The sequence below is a fragment of the Microtus pennsylvanicus genome, chromosome 8 (genome assembly GCF_037038515.1).
Source record: "Microtus pennsylvanicus isolate mMicPen1 chromosome 8, mMicPen1.hap1, whole genome shotgun sequence".
Lineage (NCBI taxonomy): Eukaryota > Metazoa > Chordata > Mammalia > Rodentia > Cricetidae > Microtus > Microtus pennsylvanicus.
This window is the reverse complement of record NC_134586.1, coordinates 76228612-76235196: the sequence shown is the minus strand read 5'-3', so window position 1 is coordinate 76235196 and position 6585 is coordinate 76228612.

Sequence of the window (6585 nt, the reverse complement as noted above, 5' to 3'; positions counted from 1 at the left end):
ATCCTCATCGTGTGTCTCTTATTTTAACCATTTTATCAAGGAGTCAGGGAGGGAACCTGTACTACAAGTTTTCTGTGTTTCTAGTTGTTACTTATTTAGGGAATAGCAAATGGCAGGCAGTTGTAATTCATATGACTTGAATACCTGATGTGGATGTACATTTCATGAAAGAATGATTAGTGACAGGGAATTGGGGAGTATAATATCACATATTCTGTGTACTGTCCTAGACATCTATTTATCTACATATTCTAAAGCACAATGGCACAGGATATGACTCAAGACACATTGAGGCTTATTCTTATTCAAGACTACAGTAGTCTTTCTTGAGGAAGTAGGGTGTCCTTTGCTGAGAACTGAATTTAAATTTTTCTCTCTCCAGGCATTTTCCAGCTTCAGGCTGCTGAAAGAAGATTCCTAACTCAAGGTCATGTAGAACAGTAGCTGGCTGCTATATTCCAACCATATTCCTGGAGTGAAGGCTCTTTCCCCCTAATTAGATGATGGAGGAAGGTCATTGGCTAATAAAGAAACTGCCTCAGCCCATTTGATAGGCCAGTCTTTAGGTGGGTGGAGTAAACAGAACAGAATGCTGGGAGGAAGAGGAAGTGAGCTCATATGCCTTAGCTCTCCTCTCTGAGGCAGACACGATGAAGCTGCAACCCAGGATGGACGTAGGATAGAATCTTCCCCGTAAGCGCACCTTGGTGCTACACACATTAAAGAAATGGGCCAGGCAGTGTTTAAATGAATACAGTTTGTGTGTTGTTATTTCGGGGCATAAGCTAGCCAGGTGGCCAGGAGCCAGGCTGTGGGAAGAGGCCCGCAGCTCATACTACAATTAGAGATGTTATAAGTTTATATTGAACACTGACCTCACTAGCTAGGTGTAAACACAGGTACTATTTCTCTTTGTTACTACAAAATGTCATATGTTCTTTAACAATCTGGAAAATTCGTATCTTTTTTTGCTGAGGAATAATAGGATATGGCATTTCTGACTTCTAAATGTTGCACATACTAGTGTAAGAGCTTGACTGTGCTGCAATGCTGAGTGCTATTATGACTATTATTATCATGAATATTGTCTTCCACTCAGGGAGTAGCACTGAACAAAAATTATATGGCAATGATAAATGAAGTTCAAGAGGTTAATGTGCAAACATTTGAAAAGGTGTTTGCTGAATGAACAATAGCAACACCCTCAACAAACTGAGCCCAAATATCATCTTTCCACTGTTTTCCTTTCAAAGATAAATTTGGAAAACGCCACAGGTATGTCTATATACACCTAGCATCTTCAATACATGGGTCAAATACAAAAAAGTAAATAAATAAAATTTTTGGAGTAGAAATTTGGCAACACAAACTTTGTCAATGTTACTTGAATACTGTTGGAAGAATTTAATTGACAGTAGACAAAGATTAGTTACAAAGAAGGTTCATGTTGATAGAAATGACAATGCAGTACATAAGTACTCTGACTGGCATTGCATTGCTCTTAAGTTCTGAAACAGTTTAAATATTTAGAATAAACCTCCAATAAAACATTTCAAAATTCTCACAGTTAATGTCAGCTGTTAGAAACCTTACTTCAGGTGGCTCAGTGATATGTCTGCTTCCTGCAGAAAAGAGAGCTGCTGTTCTTGTCATTTCTCCTCTAAGAAAGGCAACACTATACCTCTGATACAAGACACCTTCTCTCTATGCCTACAACTGTCCCTTCTGTTGTTACCCCTCCCCATCCTGTTTTCCATTGATGTGACAAATCTGACAACACTGAATTTGATAGAAGGGAAAGTTGAAAGCAGTATGCAACACATGGGCACAGGAGACCACTTGCTACATATAACCTCAATAACACAAACAATAAGAGCAACAATGAACAAATGAGACCTCCTGAAACTGAGAAGCTTCGGTAAAGCAAAGGACACTGTCATTATGACAAAAAGGCAGCATACTGAATGGGAGATCTTCACCAACCCCACATCAGACAAAGGTCTAATCTCCAAAATATATAAAGAACTCAAGAAACTAGACATTAAAATTCTAATTAACCCAATTAAAAAATGGGGTACTGAGTTGAAAAAAGAATTCTCAACAGAAGAAGTTCAAATGGCCAAAAGACACTAAAGGCCATTCTAAACCTCCTTAGCAATCAGGGAAATGCAAATCAAAACAACTTTGAGCTACCATCTTACACCTGTCAGAATGGCTAAAATCAAAAATACCAATGATAGCCTATGCTGGAGAGGAGGTGGAGTAAGTAACTCATCCATTGTTGGTGGGAATGCAAACTTGTGCAACCACTTTGGAAATCAGTGTGGCAGTTTCTCGGGAGACTGGGAGTCAACCTACCTCAGGATCCAGCAATTCCACTCTTGGGAATATACCCAAGAGATGCCCTATTATACTACAAAAGCATTTGTTCAACCATGTTCATTGCAGCACTATTTGTAATAGGAAGAACCTGAAAACAACCTAGGTGCCCCTCAATAGAAGAATGGATAAAGAAGGTGTGGCACATATACACTTTAGAGTTCTACTTAGCGGTAAAAAACAATGACATCTTGAATTTTGCATGCAAATGGATTGAAATAGAAAACACTTTACTGAGTGAGATAACCCAGACCCAAAAAGAGGAATAGGATATATACTCACTCATAAGTGGATTCTAGCCATAAACAAAGGACATTGAGCCTATAGTTCATGATCCTAGAGATCCCTGCTCTCCTACAAAGAAATCATGTCATTCCAACTTATGACTTGATAGTAGCCTCTACTTTGACCACATCCACCCAGAGAAATATAGATAATTAGAGGTAGTCAACTTATTCAGCCTACAACCATCTACGTATGGTACGACTATGTACATTTATCCAGTACTCATCTGGATTTGTCTTTATTACACATCTGCAATTATTTACTGTCCAGGAGCACTTTTAAAAATGCTAAGCACTTCTTAAAAGTCAAGCTGAGCTATTTTATGTTATATATGGTACTTCCTGCTAGTTCTGCTTAGTCGAGCATGGCAGATGTGCTAGCATGTCTGAGCCATGAGCATTCTCAGGCACAGAGCTAATCCATGCCACCATTAAGCAAACTGCAGCAGTCTGCTCACAAACCCCTGTCAAATGATCCATAGCCAGATCTCCAGAGAAAGAGTTAGCATTCATGCTGGCAGCATGGCCCAGAAAGCCAGCATTTCAAAGTGGTGTGGCTCTTTTCTTTTGCTACCACTGAATTAGGAAAACATCTCTTAAAGAAACTGCTGCACGGAACCAGCAAATTGCAGGAAGCTGTGCTAACCTCTGTATTTTTGACTTTAGAATTTCTTTTCAAGCCCTCTCAGGTTTTACATGGATTTAGTCTACCACGTTGGCACCTATTTATTTCAAGGATGGCTACTTGTTTGTTCCCAGCTGCCCAGCTAGCTTAGAACTGAAATAATTACACAGAAACCATATTATATAAATCAGTATGGCCCATTAGCTCTAGCTTCTTATTGGCTAACTATTACATATTAATTTAACCTATCTCTAGTGATCTGTGTATTGCCATGTGGCAGTGGCTTGCCAGCAAAGTTTAGGCATGTCTGACTCTGGCGGGGGCTCAAGGGCACCTCTCTCTCCACCTTCCTTCTCCTAGCAATAAGTCCAGTTTTCCTGGCCTACCTAAGTCTGCCATATCAACAGGCCAAAACAGTTTCTTTATTCATTAACGAATAAAAGCAACACATCTTTAGAAGGACCTGCCACACCACTAGTGGCTTCTATATTTTAATTCAAATGATTGCCATATTGGTCATTTAAGAATTTATCCCATGATTGAACTATGATGTGCCCAGAAAATAAGTTCTCATGTGAACAGTTCCATGTATTTTTTAAATTTATTAATTTTTTTAAAAAATACCAATCCAAATTCCCACTCCCTCCCCTTTTACCATTCCCTCCACACAGTCTCCCACCCCATCTCCTTCTTATCCTAAGAAAGGGTAAAGCACTTTGCTTTGTGGAAGGTCCAAGGCACTCCCTACTACATCTAGGCTAAGCAAGTTATCCATCTAAAGAGAATAAGTTAAAAAAACTAGTACATGCAGTAGAAATAAATCCCAGTGTCACTGCCAGTAGCCTCTTAGTCTGTCCCAGCCAAACAACTGTCAAACACATTTAAAGGGACTAGTTTGGTCCTATGCTTTTTCCTTCCCAGTTCAGATGGAGTTGGTGAGCTTCCGTTAGCTCAGGTACTGTTTCAGTGGATGAACCCCTTATGGTCTTGACTTCTTTGCATATATTCTCATTCCTTCTTCTCTTCAACTGGACCTTTGGAGCTCAGTCCAGTGCTCCAATGTGGGTCTCTACCTCTTATTTCTTCTGTTCTTGGATGAAAGTTCTACTGTGATATTTAAGATAATTATCAGTCTGACTATGGGGCAAGGCCAGTTCAGTCACCCTCTCCTCTATTGCTAAGGGTCTTAGCTGGTATAATCCCTGTGAATTCCTAGGAATTTTTCTAGAGTCTGGTTTCTTGCTAACCCCATGACAGCTCCCTCTATCATTGATATCTTTTTCCTTGATATCATATCTGTCCTTCCTACATCTAAACTATTCTATTCCCTCAAGTTCTCCTCAGCCCTCCCTTTATCACTTTCCTTCCCCTTCTCCCCTTCTCCCCTTCCTTCTGTGCCTTGCCTCCATGATTTCAATTTTGTCAGGTGATCTTGTCTGTTTCCAATTTCCAGGTGGGTCTATATATGATTTTCTTTGGGTTCACTTTATTGCTTAGCTTCTCTAGGATCATGAACTATAGGCTCAATGTCCTTTGTTTATAGCTAGTATTCATTTATGAGTGAGTACATAACATATTCATTTTTGGTCTGGTTTACCACACTCGGAATAGTGTTTTCTAATTACAGACATTAAAATACTAAATAACCCAATTAAAAAATGGGGTACTGAACTAAGCAGAGAATTCTCAACAGAATAATTTCAAATGGCCTAAAGATACTTAAAGGACATATTCAACTTCCTTAGCTATCATGAAAATGCAAATCAGAACAACTCTGAGATACCATCTTACAACTTTCAGAATGGCTAAGATCAAAAATACCAATGATGATTTAGCTGGAGAAGAAGTGGAGTAAGGGGAACACTCACCCATTGCTGCTGGGAATGCAAACTTGTACAACTACTTTGGAAATCAATATGGCAGTTTCTCGGGAAATTGGGAATCAACGTATCTCAGGATCCAGCAATACCACCCTTGGGAATATATACAAAAGGTGCTTAATCATACTACAAAAGGATTTGTTCAACTATGTTCATAGCAGCATTATTTGTAACAGCCAGAACCTGGAAACAACCTAGATGCCCCTCAACTGAAGAATGGATAAAGAAAATGTGGCACATTTAAACATTAGAGTACTACTCAGTAATAAAAAAAATGACATCTTGAATTTTCCATGTATTTATTAAAGGGAGTCAGATACCTTGGACCTGGAGATTTACATGGTTATGAACAACTTAATATAGGTTTTGGGGCCTTAACCCCAGAACACTGCAAAAGCAAAATAACTCCTAAATTCAGAGCCATCTCTCTGTCACTTAAGAGCACGTCTTTCTTCTTAAAGTCCTCTCCCCTCCCCTCCTTCCTTCATCTCTACTTGAATTTATTTTCAGAGACCTTGTTTCATCACTTGTTCTTCATTCCTGTTGTATTCATTTTCTTTCCATCTCCCCTTTCTCTGTTTTTCTCTGATTCATAGATATCCCCTAATATTTATATGTACATTTAAGTACATATGAACAGCTGTATGTCCCTGGTTGTGAGGAGCACATGCTTCCCTGTGACTCCACCGTCTCTATTTCCTTTATCTTTATACTGACAATCCTCTACATAATTTTTGTAGCACTTGTTTTCACCCTTCCTTAAGGGTGATTACTCAGCTGATCACCCTGCTGTGATCTGGCCTTTGTTCTCTGATTCTACTAGAAGTTTTCTTTCTTAGATCATGAAGGACTTTTTTCTTTCCTAAAATAATGCAGAATTTCAAGTTGTTATTAGTATCAACCGTGCATTCAGCAATCCTATGCTCACACCAAAAACCTCTGTTTTTGTATCTAGGAAATGCCATGGCCTATGGCACTTGGGAATTTTATGTATATCAGTCCATGTTGTTTTATTATTCAGTTTGGGTTTCTGCCTCACGTTAAGCTAGACTGTTTTCCTGATTTTGGAGTATCCAGAAAAACTTTGCTAATTCTGTTTTATGCTTCAATCAGAACTGTCAATATATTCACAATTTGCCAGTCACAAACCGAAAACTACCAACCAAACAAAAATAAATCAAAAAACAAATACAAAACAAATCAAAACCAAACAAAAATCACTGGGCACTTAACTATGACAACTATTCAAATGTAGTCATTTTCATGCTATAATCAATTTCTTTCCTTCACAAATCACTCACTACTCTCTTACATAAATGAAAACATTTGAAAGTGGGAAAGAACAGAGGTTTCTTGTTGAGTTAAGGTGCAACCATTTCCATCATGAGGCAAATGGATTTATGATCCTGAGAAAATC